Below are 18,161 nucleotides of genomic sequence, written 5' to 3'. Positions count from 1 at the left end.
CAACACCCACTCCCTCCCACACACAGTAATGCCAAATAAATGATACCACTTCTTATACCAGCCCCAAGACCAGCCCTCCACTCTAGTTATAGGGGTATCTTGCTGGGCTCCACTACCAACTCCAGGTGAGTGGAAAGCGAACTCAGGTCTGCCTTAGGGTCTGTAAGAGCTAAAGCCAGTTAATGTGGTAACGGTAGCTGTCAGATTCACCAGTGTCAATGGTCTTGAGTTCTCAAGAAATGCAGGCTGCTAACCTTCCCTGTATGGAAGAGTCATTGCACAGGTCTTTTTCCTCTTTCAAATATGCCATATTGGATTTCTCAGGCTTTTCTAGTAGTTGCTGGGACCTGAAGAGATAGAAAGGTGGTGCATCCAGGACACAGAATCAGTAATTGGTGGCTTAAGTGCCAGAGTTCTCCTGTAGTGTTTACCCATCACACCTTGATGAAAAGCCAAATAAAGCTTGGATATCCAATGCTGCAGCACTGTCAGTGAGGATCTATCCGCATGCAAGACCACACCACCAGCGTTCTGTAAATTTTCCTCCTCAAATAAGGAACAGAAAGTGGATATACTGCCATGGAACTTGTCAAAAAAGAAAAATTACGGTAGGTATCTGGTTAACAGTTTTCTATTGTCTCTCTAGTCATGGGAAATGACTAGACAAAGTAGGGTTGGATGCTCAAAGACTATTTAATCACATGAAAAGACTGCAGTCAAACACTTAAAAGCAAAAAATGGACTTTTAGTTCCGGCGCCTCATGAGAGAGTAAAGGAATTTAGAGGCTCCCGTTCACCCAGGGGGAAACCGCGATCCTGCTCCACAACAGCGCACTGCCAACCCGCTGAGCTTCTTCCTTACTTACCAGAGCTCTGTCCAGATGGAGAAATACCTGGATAAGGCGTCACCAGAGGACTCTGAGACGGCAACCTGATAAGAGCCGCACTCACAAATACAAGATGGCTAACGACTTCCATCAGTCCCAGTAATTAAGTAAGTAAGTAATAGATACAGCCAGACCATGCCCTGATAGCAAATGCCGTGGCAGTTTTACTGAAACCCACACTGCAGGAAGCCATAGGGAAAGGAATCCAGTCCCTTGGACATGAAATCAGGGACCACGCCCACAAGGCTAGATGCAATGGAGGAAAGTATTTCCTCAACAGGGGATAATATGATTCAAACCTTGACTAGGATAATGTCTCTTGAGAATCGGGCTGGTAGTCTAATGGAGATACTAGATGACCTGGAGAACAGGTCCCGCAGGAATAACCTGAGGATTATTGGTATACTGGAATCGGTGAAACCGGGCAAACTCTTGGACGTGCAAAGATTCTGCAAAGCTGAATGTGCACACCCCCTGGGTCAACCACAGAAGGAAGGTAATGCGCCCCTTTCAGTGATAGTAAAATATCTTGATAATGCAGATAAGAATGCCATCCTTCAAGTATTTTGCGTCAACAGGAATATTTCCTTGTAAGAGACACCCTCACATATTTTTGTGGACTACTCTGCAGAAGTCTCGTGCAAAAGGAAGCAATTTCGAACCTTGTGCTCTCAGCTTTATCATCCGCAGATCAGGTTTACCCTGGCTTACCCATCAACTCTACACATTTTTGACCAGATAGGTGAGCACCACTCATTTACCTCTGCTCAAGCTGCCGAGGATTTTGTGAGAGTTCTGCTGAAATACCCCATCGAGGGAAATGACCCCACTGAAAGCTGATTGGTCCTCCTCACTAGAATTCCCAATTTTGCAATGCTCTCAGAAAACCAGTTCACAATCACCAACGAAAGCGACTAAAGGAACCACGACATGGAAGACTATTCGTTAAAGGAGGGCTAAAACCCGACAAAAAAGCAGATAAGATGTTTTCATCTATCATTTAAAATAAGTAGTTTAAATCCAATACCCTTTTTGTGCAATCTGGCAGTGCGTGCGGAATTGGATCAAGCTGATGCCGCCTTCCAATTCGTTTCATGATGCCCTCCGGGTTTCAACCCAACTTATATGTTTTCCTTACCTTTAATGATTTCCACAAGGAAAAAAGGAATACCACTAAATAGGAATCATTGTTTATCCCCCTTCTTACCCTGGACTACCCCACTTCCTTCTGTGTTACTTTTGTTTTGGACGTCACTTTACGATTGCAGATATCACTTATCACCCAAGTGGATTACATGCTTGCAACAAGGACAGGACATGGGGTGCCCACACTCCCATATTTCTGTTCACTGCTAGACCCTGCTTCTTTGCATGCCCTAAGGATCTTAACCATCTTACGGTGTTTCTAATGGGTTTCTGGAGAACCTCCCTGAAAGAGCCTACAGTACAGTATTTTTTAGGCGCATACTCTCATAAAGGGGTGGAAAGGCAGTTTACTTTTGTGTCACAAGCTCATCTCTCGCAATCCAGAATTGATTATCTATTCTGTACAGATCCCCTTCTACAGAGGGTGGATCCACGAAAATTCTGCCCATGGTCAGTTCGGACCCTGTACCCATAATACTTACATTTAATGACACCACTCCAAAGGGGAAGGTGTGGATATTGCGGTTCCCATCATATCTATATTCCGACTCTGCGTTTCAGGCGGAACTTAAATTAGCATGGCTTGACTAGGTATCCCCTAATTCGATACACAGAAATAATATTTTTTGGGAAAGCGGCAAAAGCCTACCTATAAAAAACAATAAAAAACAGGTGAAACACAATTACTTGACTGCTTTGGCAAAATTGATAGACGTCCAGTCCGAGTTACCCACTAAGCAAACTAGAGAAAATAGATCTCAGTATCAAAAAGCCAAAACTGAATTTGAAACATGGCTTTAGAGATATGATCGGCACAAGGAGAAACACAATGATTTAAAATTGCACAAGTTTGGAAATAAGGCTGGGAAAATCCTGGCCAATTTGATACTCCCCAGGTATAAACAAACCATCATTCCTGCTTTATTTAACGCTGAGGGGTCAGAGGTGACTCACCCAGCACAAATTTCCGCCACACTAGCGGACTTTCATACTGACCTGTAAACTGGGAGACTTGTGTCTCCGACGAGGGCTGGAAACTTTTTTTGACGCCCGGTCCTGGCTCTCCCTAAATAGGGAAGAGGTGGTTCAGCTAAACATGCCCGTTACAGATGTTGAAATAAACAGAGTAATATCCCAAATAGCTAATGGTAAAGCCCTAGGCCTTACATCTGAATTTTACAAACTATGGAAGAAGAAAGTAGTACAAGTCCTATGCAACCTCTATACCTATATGTGGGAATCTGGTATGTACCTGCTATCTAGTAAGGAAAAGGCATTCAATAACATAGACATTGGATAGCTTTTCATGTCTTGAAGAATTAGAATAAAGAAAGAATTAGAATGCAGGGCCCATTCCTTAATCTCCTCCAGGCCATGTACGGTGACCCTCAAACCAGGGTTCAGCTCTCCAAGCTGATACTACTTCAGAAGGGGACGAGACAGGGATGTCCTCTGTCCCCATTGATCTTCAATTTAGCATTGGAACTTTTAGTGCAATATATAGAGTCTACTCCTGAACTCCATGGTATTCAATGTAAAATTATGCTCGGCATTTTTTGCAGATGATATTGTCAAACTTACTGTACCTCTTCCTCACTAAAGCGCAGACGCCTCTCTCCTCCGCATGCGGGCAGTTCTGACTCTGGGCGTGCCTACGCTAGCAAGCTTTATCAGCTTTGCCGGCCAATCAGGAAATAGCCTCTTAACCATCCCTGGCTATTTAGCTAGCTCAGACACAGTACTCAGCACACACTAGTTCTGTTGAGCTAGTTCCTGTACACCTGTTGGCTATTTTAGTGCTTCCTCTAGCCAGCTCCTGTGTTAACCCCTTGTTGTCCAGTCTGTTGGTTCCCAGCAAACTTTCCTGTGCTGTTCCAGTGTTCCTGTCTGTGGATATTCCTGTGTCACCTGTGCCTCCTGTTGCTTCCAGTGTCTCCTGTGTTCCCTGTGTCTGCGGTGGCTCCTGTCTCACTGGTGTCTGTCTCCTGGATCCCTGGTATTTGGCCCCTGGCTTGTGAACAGACCTCTCTTGCTTGCTGCTTGCCTTGACTCAGGCCTTCCTCGACTATTTTTCAGCTTTGTGATTTGGTTCTGTGTTTCATCCTGCCCACGCTGGTGTGCCCAAGGACCGCAACCTGTCAGTAACCAGCAGTGCAACATCATCACAATCTGAGGCTCAGGAGAAGACCTGGTTACTGCTTAGACTCTGCACCTTGGCTATTCTTAGCGCTCATACCACTCCCATGCAAGCCGTAGCGCTCCCTAGTGGCCCTGTCTCCCTAAGCATGACAGTTTGCACGAACCATGAATACACCCTCCCAGACCTCAGCAAACTCTCACCAACTTCTCGCCCAGAGGCTAGACGCCCAGGAAGCTACCCAAGTCCAGGTGCTTCGTCATCTTCATTCTCTAACTGCTTGCCTGGATCAGCTGCTGATCTCCTCCAGTGCACCTGCTTAACCACCAGCCCACACTATCCTGGTTGCCTCTACACTTCACCTGCAACCTCCACAGCGGTTTTCTGGTGACCCCAAGGCATGCCGTGTTCTAAATCAACCAGTGTGGTATCCATTATGAGCTTCAACCACAAAATTTCCCCACTGACCAGGCCAAAGTGGCATATTTTATCTCCCTACTATCTGGAGAAGTTCAGGCATGGGTGACCCCACTCTGGGAAAGGAAGGATACGGTTACGGATAATATTGAAACTTTCCCAAATGTCTTTAGGAGGATTTTTAATGAACCTGCGCACACCTCCCCAGCAGCCAGCGCGCTTCTGCATCTCTGTCAAGGGTCTCTTACTGTGGGTCAATTTGTAGTTAAGTTTCATACTTTGGCGGCCGAGCTCACCTAGAACAATGAGGCACTCCACACTACCTTCTGGCAAGGCCTCTCTGACCACATCAAGGATGAGTTTGCTGGTCAGGAGATCCCCTCTCTGGATGATCTGATCTCCTTGGCCATCCAGATAGACATTCGATTTCAGGAACGTTTCCTGGAGAAATATTGCTCATGTTATGCCTTTGTTCCGGGACTGGCACCATCTTTTCAGTGGTCTCTGCAAAATCCAGCCTCCCCTGTTCCCCCTGTCTCTGAAGAACCTATGAAGCTAGGCCGATTAAGACTATCTTAAGAGGAGAGGACCTGGCATTTCTCATCTGGTCTATGCCTTTACTGTAGACAGAAGGGACATGTTATTCAATCTTGCCCACAGAGGACAGGAAACTTCAACGCCTAGTATGCTTTGAGGGGGTCATGCTACGTCACTCTTCTCTCCCCTCCAGTCAGCATTCCTCCATAGACATCCAGCTTCACCACAACAACTCCACACTTGCCCTTGAGGCCTTCATTGACTCTGGAGCAACTGTAAATTTCATTTCAGACACCCATCTCAATGAATGTCCTTGACCTATGGAGCCATTGGCAAATCACAGCCTTGGCAAATCTCTGCGGTAGATAGTACGTCCTTGTCATGTGGACTTATTCACTTTAAGACTAGACTTATAAAAAAAATCCATTGGTGTGCTACATCACAAGACTGAAACTTTTCTTGTGCTTCCTCAGGCCACCTCCGCAGTATTCTGGGCCTCCTATGGCTTCAACAACACTCGCCATTGCTGGACTGGTCTACTCCAGAGGTATTGGCTTGGGGTCCCTTCTGTCACTCCAAATGTGTGACCATATCAGGCCTCTTGCTCCCTTCACCCCTGAGGTTGCACCATCTATTCCCAGTCAGTATATGGATTTCAAAGATGTCTTTTCCAAGCTCAGGGCCGAGCAGCTACCTCCCCATCAGTCTTACGACTGTGCAATAGACCTTATTCCCAACTCCACACCTCCCAGAGGTCGAGTATACCCCCTCAGTCCCCCTGAGACGCAGCCTATGAGTGAGTATCTCAAGAAGAAACTGCAAAGGGGATTTATACGCAAACCCTCTTCCCCGCAGGGTTTTTGAGGCTGAGGCTATTGAGGCCTCTCAGTCCTTAAAGAAAGCTTTTCTTTCTGGCCCAGCTCTGGTTAGGCCAGATATCACCAAGCCCTTCTCCAATGAGGATGACGCCTCCTCCATCTACGTGGGAGCTATTCTCTTCCAGACCCCCACTGGAGCTCAACACCCCTGTGCCTTCTTCTCAAGGAAATTCTCCCCAGTGGAAAGGAATTACTCCATTGCGGACATTGAGCTCCTAGCCATCAAGCTAGCTCTGGAGGAATGGCGATAACCCTTGGAGGGTTCCCCTCACAAGGTCACTATTTTTACTGACCATAGGAACATCCAGTACCTGCAATCAGCTCGTCGCCTCAACCTTTGGCAGGTCCATTGATCTTTATTATTTTCTCGGACTGATTTTATCAATACCTTCAAACCTGGTTCTGCTAACTTTAGAGCTGACGCTCTTTCTAGCTCCTTTGACCCAAAGGATTCCGAGGCTGTGGAGCCAGAGTTTATCATCCCTCCAGCCCGCATCCTAGCCTTGACCTCTATCCAGTAATCCCCTATTCCTCCAGATAAAACCTTAGTGCCACCTCAAACTTCGCACCAGGATGTTATGTTGGGCACATGATTTCAAACTTTCTGGTCATCCGGGCGTTCATAGAACATTCACATTTCTCTTTCGACAGTACTGGTGGCCCAATCTTCTTAAGGATGTGACGGACTATGTCAAGGCCTGTGCTGTCTGTGTTCAAACTAAGTCTGCCACCTGCGCCCCTCCAGGCCCACTCCTTCCACTACCTACCCACAGAACCTTGGTGTCATCTAGTAATGGATTTTAAAACAGATCCCCCCTCCTTCTAATGGCTGTACGGTTATTGGGGTAGTCATGGACTGTTTTTCTAAAACGGCCCACTTTGTACCTCTCCCAGCTCTACCATCTGCAGCAGCATTGGTGCCAATCTTCAGTCAGGAAATTTTGCCGACTTCACAGTATGCCCACTAATATTGTGTCAGATGGTAGAGTACAATTTACTTCCCACTTCTGGAAAGGTTTCTGCAAATCCCTGGACATCTGTGCAGAATTCCCTTAAGCCTATATCATCCACAGACCAATGGGCAGACAGAAGAGTCAATCTGAGTCAATATCTTCGAGCCCTGGTATCCACTCACCATGATGATTGGGTGACTCTACTACTTTGGGCAGAGTTTGCTCACAATAAACATGTCTGCAGCAGCTTTAAAAAGTCTCCATTTTTTATCATCTATGGCAAACATCCTCGCCTTTCATCTCCTATACCCTGCTCTGCCGATGTACCAGCACTCAGTGCCCTGCACAGGGACTTCTATCGTATTTAGGCTTCAACCTCAGAGCACCTAAAGCAGTCAGCGTCTCGTTACAAGAAGTTTGCTGATCTGCTTCGTCGTAAGCGGCCTCTTTTCCAACCTAGGGATAAAATCTGTCTCTCCACACGGAACATTTGTTGCAAAGTTATGTCTTACCCCAAATCTCAAGCTGCCCAATGCCTTCCATGCGTTTCTGTTTAAACCGTTGGTCCTGAATCGCTTTTCTTGTCCCTCTCCACTTGACAGTTCATCAAATTCTGGATTCCAAGACTTCTCGCAAGAAGCTCATGTACTTAAAGGTCCAGTGCATAGGACTTTGCTCATCTTTCATACTAAATCACCTATGAACAGATGTATCCTTAGAAGTTTATCTTCTCTTGACATAGGTGCCGTTTTGTGACATTACCGTCCTTTCAGGACTGGTCTTTCCATATTATCCATATATCCTACCTTGTTGACAGATACAAATGGATATATTACTACCTTACTATATAATTCATTGGATTTTTCAATAAGTGGCATACCTCTTTAACCACCCTGGATTCATTCTTAATTTGTCTCCCAATGGTTTGTTGAGTGTTACACTATTGTTTGACCCAAAGACTGTTGTAACACCTAATAGGACTTCACTAAATTATTTTCACTAAATTATTCACTAAATTATTTTCATCTAAATCCTTACATGCAACTTAGTGATCCAGTGCCATATATACTTTGGTATTTCTTAGGACATCACAGCAATTCCTCTCTTTCACAATTTAAGTTTGGACTCACTCTCTTTACTTTCATTTATACTTACCCAAGTTTCTTGATCCCCTGAGGAAGCCATTGATTTGGCGAAACGCATCGGGAGATTTTTGGAGACACTTAGATTCCTTAAGTACAATTCTTTTATGCACTCTGACATATTATATCTTTGATTAACACCTTTTCATATGAATGTCATTATTTATTTGTTATTTTTTATACCTATACAGTTCATATGTATTGTAATATGTAACTATAAAAGAATTTCAATTCAGCATTACCTTACTATTATCTTTTTTCAAAGAACATAGAAAAATGGGGGAAAAAAAACATACAAATATAGAAGCCAGCAAAAGCCTGTGTTTTTCTTTCTTTCCTCCTTATATAAATATTTCACAGAGCTTTCTAGGTTTTCAATGTATTTGCCAATTTGTGAGAACCCACTTCCAACGTGGAAGAAAAAGGGGGTTAAATAAGGTGGGAGATTTCTGCCGAAAAGACAATGGGCAACCATATTCATAAAGTTCCCTAGTATTCAGGCATGTTACCTCCCATGGCTTGTCACCTACTTTTTTATTCAGCTGAAACAGTACTGCGAGGCCCACTACAGAGCTGCCCCGACTGTCCTGCAGGCCAATGATTTTGACAATCTACTGACGGTGTCCCCACTGTCAATTTCTAATGTGTACAAGTCTCCAAAACTAAAACCTAACAAATCTTTGTCTCATTCTAATTTAGGAAAGGGGCAGAAGGAGTTTATTGTCACTGATCTACTAGATAAAATAGTGAATGGCTATCAACAGTATGAAAGACCACATTTAATAAACTTTGGAGAGAACCCCAATTCAAGATCATGCATAGGGCCCATAAAGTCTATAAACCACTGACTACAGAAGCAGATCAAACCCACCAGGGGCCCACAGGGTTTCTGAAGTGCAGCCAGAGTACAGCCTTCCTCTACCATAGCTACAGGGCCTGCACATGCATAACTAATATTTGGGAGAGGATGCTAAAATTTCTGAAATGAGTGGTAGGGATAGCTTTCCCACTTTTCCTGATATTATGTGTGTTTGGTGACTTGTCCACCATTCAGGAGGTGGGTTTGGGGAAAGGAAAGAAAGCATGGGTAGACCTATGTTTATTGGCGGCAAGACAGGCTATTATGAATCAATGGATTCAGCCCAAGCAACCTACGGGGTCCGATAGCTCCAACCAATAGTCATGTTAGACAATAATGGTGATATTCTGATGTTTTAATGTGTATGTTACTGCTATATGAGAGGTGTCCCCCCACACCCACCCTTTTTTCCCTCTCTAATTTTTAACCTTTTTTACTGTGTAAGTATACAAAACGCGATAGCTCACTGGTAAAATGCTGTTTATTTCACAATGATATTTTCATTTTTGTTTATACAAATTGTGAAAAATTTTAAAAACATTTAAAAAAAAGCAAAAAATAAATGGTGGTTAAGCCTGCTGGCTTCACACAAAAATAAGATGTGAATGTATGTTCAGAATGCCAGGTTGCCCCCCCTAAAGAGGAACTAAACACATGATTCTCACCTATACCCATCTGTTGCAGGGCACTTATATCTTCCTTATTTCTTCCTGAAGATGATTTTTAACCATCTTGATTGGCCTCGGGTGTGCAGGAAGTTCATTCTTTCCCAACACATGGCACAGAAGCCATGATTGTATGCGTACCTCAGCAAAATTTGACAGCTGGATGGCGATCAGACAAGTAAGAGGAGTTATTGTAGAAAGGACATCGTCTTGTCTTTTTCTGCAATAACCACCTGCCTGTATTCGCCAGTGTTCAAAGTTAGACTTCAGTTTCATTTTAAACATAATCTATAGGGAGTGCGCCTGGCTGGGTGGCTGATGCAGACGTGTTGCTGAGCCACTCCATGCCCCTCCGTTTCTCCACTGCATCATCAGCACTTCCAAGCAATTAACAGCCACACAGTCTCTCTCATCTCCCTGCAGCTCCTCACCTCTTAGATAACAAACAACGGATCCTCTAAAACCTGGGTAAAGCGTGTAAAGTCAGCCCTGCAGCGTCCAAGATGGTGGCGGCGGCAGCCTTCTCAGCCAGCAAAAAACGTGGAGCATGTCAATTCACTGCATCCCAACTCAAGACAGTGGAAAATCGATCCCCTGCAGCTACAGAGCACTTCCTCTGTCTTCAGCGGCACAGGAGGACACATGACAATTCTCCAGCCAGGCAGGGGGCGCACATCCCCCACTGCTATGGAGTCAGATGCTACTCAAAAGTTACATTCGGGAGGTAAGCAGTTTTCTACTTCTGATACCACAGCTGTGCCTGATATATCCCCAACACATAGTAGAAAACAAGGTGGCTCTTTATCCTCTGCATCTACCCAAGATACAGATTCTTTACTCTTTTAGCCTACCTCGGGAAGTGGATTCAGACCCATCCAGCCCCAGTTGTCCTTATCTGGACTCTCACTAGCCCAGTAGGTATTCAATAGCTAGATTTGCTGCATTCTTGGAACTAGAGCTTGAAGAAGCCAGATGTAAAATAACAGATGATTTTAAACAAGATCTCCAGTCCATAGGTCACAGAATGGAACTCATAGAACAGAAAATGGATGACATGGTCCACAGAGACTCTCAAAATTCTGGCGCTATCTCCTCATTAGAGGATCGCTTAGAAACAGCCCAGAACTAATTAGAAGATCTGAAAAATAGAACAAGGAGGGGCAATTTTCAGATTAGAGGCCTTCCTGAATACATCAAAGCTTTAGATGCCACCGTGAAGGGCTTTATAAAAGGTTTGCTGCCATACCATGATGATCGTCACCTTAAGTTTGATGCAATGGGCAGTCTCCGATCTGATGGATCGCCTAGAGATGTAATTGTGCAACCGAATTTTTTAAAAAACAAGGGAAGCCTTCATTAAAGTGGTAAGAAATCTTTTAGATATGTCTATAGATGGTCATCCTTTTCAGATCTTTACTGATCTCTGGTCTCTTGCAATTCAAAAGAGAAGATCATTCAAACTTCTATTACAGCAGATCCTGAAACACATTATTAAAATTCGCTGGGCTTATCTGTTCAAATTGAACTTGCACTTTCAAAATAAATTCAATGTTTTTTCTACATTTAATGAAGGAGAAATGCTGAATTAGGCCTCATCCCCCTCATTCTTCACGCCATTCACCAGTAGAAGGTACTCCTGCTCCTTTATCTCCCATCTAGACACAGGTTTCCAATTGGAAGATGGCCAATCAAGATGGTTAAAATTCCAATTGGTTTCCAATTCATCTAAAAGGAAAAGTTCTTAAAGATTCCCATTCATACCAGTGTTCTGGATTGAGATGGAATACACTCACCAGTTTCTCCTGAACATGTTCCGCAAGGAAATAAATCTTGTCTGACTGTGGACACCTTTTTTTTTTGTTTGTTCATTTTCCTCATTTATAGCCGTGATTACATGTTTAGCTTGGTTTATTAATATGCCTCTTATATTATGTTGCCCTTCCTATACCAAGATTCAATAACAGTGATAATATATTTTGTTTATTGCTAAAATTGCACTATTACTGATGAGGATTTTTGCACTTTGTTCTTTGATACAGATGTTTTTTGATAACTGAATACTACTGTTTCATAATAATAAGACACAGTTACAGATATTTCAATAATAGTGTAATATAAACAATCAAAATACTTGATTTTTCGTAATACAAATATTGTTAACAATCATACCAATGAGATTCAGCTTGGTTGAAATCACAGTGTCTTTATATGTTGGGCAAACATTTTTGTCTTTTAAGCTGTAAGTGTTGCTTCCATTTGGGTTTCTTGATGCCTGAGGCATTGGTTTATAATGTTTTTTGATGAAGGGGTTACTTTTTTAAAGCTATAGTTGCTAAATAATGGTAAATGTTTGTTAAGGCGATCTCCTATTGATCCCAGATCAATTGTCCCTCTTTCCAATAGCTTCTGTTTACAGCACTGGAAGAGCACGTAACTTACACAACTTAATGTGTGGTTAGATCACTCTCAAAACTTTATTGTTTGCACACAGTTTATATACCAGTTCAAAGGCATGATCAGTGCATGATCAAATGACTACAGACAATTAGTTGACATGACAAATGTCTTTGTGGTTCTCTTAGAACAAGATATTTATGTCAAATGATGGCCGTAGGGAGGGAAAGGAAGAGTTTCAAGGCAAAAAAGGGGGGAAGCGGACGTTAGTTTACTGATAAGAAGAGAACTATTTTCAACATAATTCAATCATCTACAAAACATAACAAAAGCACAAAAATAATTAACTTTAAGACTCAGCAAAATTCATCAGCTACTTTCATTTCCCTCTTTTTATCCTTCAGCAAAGGATAACTACTTGACCTCATTCCTTTACATACAAATAGACAGCTTCAGGTTCTTCAGGTCAATCCCTTTCTTTTCCCAGAATTCAATGTCCTGTGAAGTGGCGAAGGACTGTAATCGTGTTAGAAGTGTGTTGGTTTCAGTGGATGCTGGGATGGCGAGCAGAAGTGTATCGGGGGGGCTAGTGGTGGGTGTGGTAGACTGAGCAGTGGCTTTGGCATGAAAATCTGCTGGTCTGTTGCCCCTGTCATTGAAGGAATTGGAAGAAGTGTGTGCTTGACATTTGACAATGGCTATTTGATTGGGGCGGCGAATGGCTTGTAAAAGTTTTGAAATTAATGCGGAGTGCTAAATAGGTTTTCCATTAGCTGTGGTAAAACCTCTTCACTGCCAAATGGCTCCAAAATCATGTATGACTCCAAAAGCATAGCGGGAGTCAGTGAATATGTTTACAGCTTTTCCTTCCATAATTTCACAGGCCCTGGTGAGTGCTATCAATTCTGCAGCTTGGGAAGAGTTAGCAGAGAGTGGGGCGGCTTCAAGGACTGTGTCTGGGAGCTGTACCGCGGCATATCCAGGTAAATAAGTTTTGTCAGAGGGTCGCAAACAAGACCCATCTACAAAAACATTTTCTGCTAGAGAAATGGGTGTCGTGGATAAGTCTGAATGTGGTGGTAATGTATTATGTATTTCAGTGACACATGAGTGTGACTCTGGCACTTCATCCTCCAGCCCTTACGACCTAAGAGGGCATCGAGCACAGTGACAAGACTGCTGGTAGCAGAAGCATACTTTACACTTTATCCCGCAATGGATAACCAGTTCATAACCAGACAACCTTTGTGCTGTTATGTGTTGAGTGGTTAAATTCTTAAGCAAGTGTAGTACAGCATGAGATGTGTAATATATCGTCTCATGACCCACAGTTAGAAGTGGGACACTTTCTACAGCCATTGCACGCGCTGTCAGCACACGCAGACATGCTGGCATGCTTTGCACAGTAACAGGCAGTATCTTAGAGACATATGCTACAGGCCTCCATTTACCTCCATGCATATGAGCAAGCACAGCAGCCATGGTTTTACAATACTCTCTTGCATACAATGCAAATGGTGAAAGGATCTGCTTCTAGTTCCTCTAATGCACCCTGACTTCTCCTTCATCCACAGAGACAGACGTCTGGAAAAATACCCCAATAACACACACGCATAGTATGGTCTTGGGAATATTCTCTAATCTTTATTCTGACAAAACGTTTTTTTATACATACATACAGGAAAACAACTTATATAGTTAACTACTTATATAGTAAAAGCTGATGCAGGCACATTTTTCCTTTAGTGTAATAGATGTTCAGCATCCTGGTATTCATGCAAATTATATAACTTGTTCTATTTAACCCTTCAATCGCCTCTTAAGTCATAAATATTATTTTTCTTCTTTCTATCATAGAGAGGTAAGTAGCATATTTTTGTCCAGGATCTGTGGGTTTTGGACACATTGCTCAGAATGTCTGTATGAGAGAAGGGATACATTGGATACAACAACACAGGATAATCAAGGAAGCAATTGTAATTACAATACTGATAAATAATGTTCTTAACTAACTCAAATCTGGCAGCCAGCTCAATAACCAGTCCCACCAGGAGGATGAACCAACATCCTTTTTTATGTCTATTATCACAATATAAAGTCATATCCTGGGAAAAGGTAAAACAGGTCTCTGCTGCAGTCACATTATTAGTAAATATTCTAATATTATCCCTGCTATTTCCAAATTTCTGACATTCCCCACAGAAGTCATACAAGGGAATACGAGGTTGTGTATTTTTAGCCGTCGACCAGACTTTAAGGAGGGATTCATCGGGTGTAGGCACAGCAATAACACATGTTTTTATAAGGTCCCGTGGGCTCTGTAAGTCTTTATGGCACAGTGAGCTAACATTTAGGGCATTTGCCATCCTGACTATAGTATTATGTTCAGAAAGAAAGGGGTCGGGAGCAAAAGGACCTTGCTCCAGAGCTCTTTTAGATCGTGAATGATTATTCAGTGTACCGTTAAGAAACTCATGTCCTCAGGATGATAGATACAGGTAGTAATAAGCCAGACTGGCAAGAATATTGTGGGGTCATCATCTTCAGCCTGTGGCAAGGCACTTTTCAGGGAGAGTTCCCCTCTTTGTTCAGGGATTTCACACCTGCTTAACCTTCTTTGTCTTCATTTAACACCGTAGAAGAAGCCTCAGGGACCCTTTGAACTCTACTAGCGTGAATCCAGATTGGAGCCTCTTCTGTGAGAATCGCTGTTCTGGTTTCCTCCTTTTGCCAGGCGCTGGACTATCACGTTGTCTCCTGGTTGGAAAGGATGCATAGGTTCCTCTTTTTCTATCACGGGGGCCTTTGGACCCCAAGGGGTGGGGAAGGGTCTTCCCATTAGGACCTCAAATAGTGAGTAACCAGTATTCTTGTTATGCTGCATCCTAATTTCTGCGTAGGCTACAGGCAAAAACTTTTTCCAATTAGTGAACGTGCCTCCAGTAATTTTCCTTATTTTTTCTTTAATTGTTCTATTCATCCTTTCTACTACCCCAGAACCTTGAGGGTGGTAAGGGAGGTGGAACTTCCAGTCAATCCTAAAGGCTTTGGAAAGCTCCTTACATACCCTGGACGCAAAAGCTGGGCCATTATCTGAGTTAATTTGAACAGGAAATCCCCATCTGGGGATGATCTCTTGTAACAGAATCTTTACCACAATTTGTGTGGTTTCATTGGTGGTAGGAAAAACCTCCGGCCATCTAGAGAACATATCCACAATCACAAGGGCATACTCCTGCTTTCTTCCTGTCTTTGGAATATGGGTAAAGTCAATTTGTAAGTGAGTGAATGGCAAAGTCGGGTAATTCAGATGCTGATGTTGGGCCTTCTTTGAGTTATTTGGGTTGTTTCTGAGACATATAATACATCATGAAACATAGGACTGTACCTTTGATCTAAGGCTTGGTATAAAAAAATCTCTCCTAATGAGGTCAATAGTTGCCTGTGCTCCCCTATGGCCAAGGCCATGATATTGTGCAATTAAAATTGGGGCGCTTGCAACTGGAATACATGGTTTCCCCTTTTTGCAGAGAAGACCTGTATCAGGGTCTTGTACTGCACCTACCGACTGCCACTTCTAACTTGTCACTACTTGTAGCCAAATCCTGGAGGCTTAGCAATAAATTGTCAGTAAGAGTAATTCCTGGAACTAGGGAGGGCATTTGAACTGTTGCTTCCTGTCTAATAGCGGCCTCTTTTGCTGCCTTATCAGCTAGGGCATTCCCTTTAGCAATGTCCGTTTGGAGGTGTGAATGTATATAAAATGTATATAGCCACAAGTATAGTGAGAATTAACTCAAACTATATTATGCTGTTTCAAAATGACTAACTCAGTTATTTTGTTTTAAAATGACTATCTCAGCTATTTGTGTTCTTTACTTTCTGTTCCCGGAGGTGTCTTGGCCTTGCACCTGGTCAAGTGAGATCAGCAGATAAGGAGACCATAGAAACTGTGCAAGTGGAACCAGCAGATAAGGGGACCATAGAAACCGTAACCCGCCCAAGAAAACTAATGAGAGCGAAATGTGCAGTGGCAGCAAAACAAGTAAAACAATAACTTGTTTTGTCTTCAGGCAAATTAAAGAAAAGACCAGCCCAGAATTGAATGACCGGTGACGCAAGGAACTGAAGGATAAAATATAGACTTTTAGGTTAAAGTTTTCAGAGACTCTCACAGACAGAGGAAGGGACAGTCCCAACCTCTAATGCCTCTGTTGTGAGTTTCCCACGCGTAAATAAAACCTTGATTCTTTTACTATATCTAAGAAGTTGTCGTGAATAATTGTCAACTCTGCATTGACAGAGGCTAGTATGTGCTTTACAATGGACAATAGCAACTTTGCTTGGTAATTGGATGGCAGCTAGGAGATTGTGTACTTGGGTGGAATGTGAGATTTGCTTCCCATCTGCAGCTATGGAGCCTCTTCTCTGCCAGATTACCCCGTGATCATGTACAACCCCAAAGGCATATTTGGAATCAGTGTATAGATTTACATCTCTTCCCTCAAAAAGACAACAAGCTCTAGTGAGGGCAATCAGTTCAGCTGCTTGGGCTGACTGAAAAGGTATAGGATTCGATTCTAGAATAACATCAGGGAGTTGAACCACTGCGTATCCCGCATGATAAGTGTTGTCATTAGGGCGGGAACAGGATCCATCTACAAAAATATCAGGTGCTCCTTCAATGGGTGTGGACTGTAAGTCAGGTCTAGGTGAGGTGTGTTCATGTACGAGTTCAGTACATTCATGGGGAGGAAGCAAATCATCCTGCTCTCCCTTATATCCAAGTAGGGCATTTAGTATAGCCATTGGACTGAATGTGGGTGCTGAGTATTTAATATGAAGTTGAGGATTTGAAAGTAATAAGACTTCATAGCCACTCAACCGTTGTGCAGACATATGTTGGGTATGTTTGTGTGAGGTATGCAGAGTGGTAGGATGACCTAGGGTGATAGGCGTGGCCATCTCAGCGACCAAGGCACAGGCTGCCAAACTCCTGAGACACACAGGCATGCCCTGAACCTGTACGGGAACCACCTTTGAAAAAAATGCAACAGGGTGGAATTTGCCTCCAAACTCCATGCCATGGTTTTACAATTGTCCCTGGCAAATAAGTGAAACATCAAGCCATAGTCGGGTAGGCCCAGACCAGGACTTGAAACCATTTCACATTTCAAATGACTAAAAACTTGTAACATTTCATCAGACCATTTAATGAAATCAGGCATATCAGTCTTAGTGGCTTGTCTCAGAATATTATCATAGTAGGAACAACCAGCTATCCATTGGCGGCAGTAACCAATCATGCCAAGAAAGGTTAACATGTCTTTCTTGGTTTGTGGGCGGGGCAGACCCAGTACGACGGTAATTTCGCCAGTAAAAAGCTGTCGGATAAGCGCGGCTCCGTGCGCGAGCTTTTCCGGTTGTTGAATAGCGCGATCGCGCGCGATTCCGGATCGCTAATACGAATGCGCGACCGATAATCCGATTATGCTTGATGAATCAGGGGCCTTGAGTCCACATTCACATAACCACAGTAATAAGCTAACACAGTCTGCCTGGCAGGCCTCCCGAGTAGAACTACATATGGGGAGATCGTCCACATATTGTAGAAGGACAGAACCATGAGGGGCAGTCCAAGGGCGCAGTGTAGCTTGGAGGACAATGGAGTAGACTACCGGGGAGTCTACATAACCCTGAGGCATTCTACATCAAGTATACTGGCGATATTTAAATGTGAAGGCAAAGAGTGGCCGTGTCTCCTTATCAACTGGGACTTAAAAAAATGCATTCTTTAAATCAATAACAGAGAAAAACTCTGCTTGGGCAGGAATAGCTGATACCAGAGATGGCACATCTGGAATCACAGGGGCTATGGGTAGAATCTGAGCATTTTCTGCTCTAAGATCCTGGACAAACCTAAAGGTATTGTCAGTCTTTCTTACTGGGTTGGTTATAGGTGTATTATAGCGGGAAATAATTTCCTCAATAACCCCTGTCCCTAGGAATTCCATCAACATAGGCTCAATTCCCTTTTCTTTTTCTGGGGAAAGTGGGTATTGTTTAATATAAACAGGTACAGTGCCGGGCTTAAGTATTTGCCCAAACCTCAGGAGGAACCTGATCAAGTAGCGGATCCTGTGGTT

The sequence above is a fragment of the Pyxicephalus adspersus genome, chromosome 11, assembly GCF_032062135.1.
Source record: "Pyxicephalus adspersus chromosome 11, UCB_Pads_2.0, whole genome shotgun sequence".
NCBI lineage: Eukaryota > Metazoa > Chordata > Amphibia > Anura > Pyxicephalidae > Pyxicephalus > Pyxicephalus adspersus.
The sequence above is the reverse complement of the archived record's forward strand: the minus strand, read 5'-3'. Positions refer to the sequence as shown.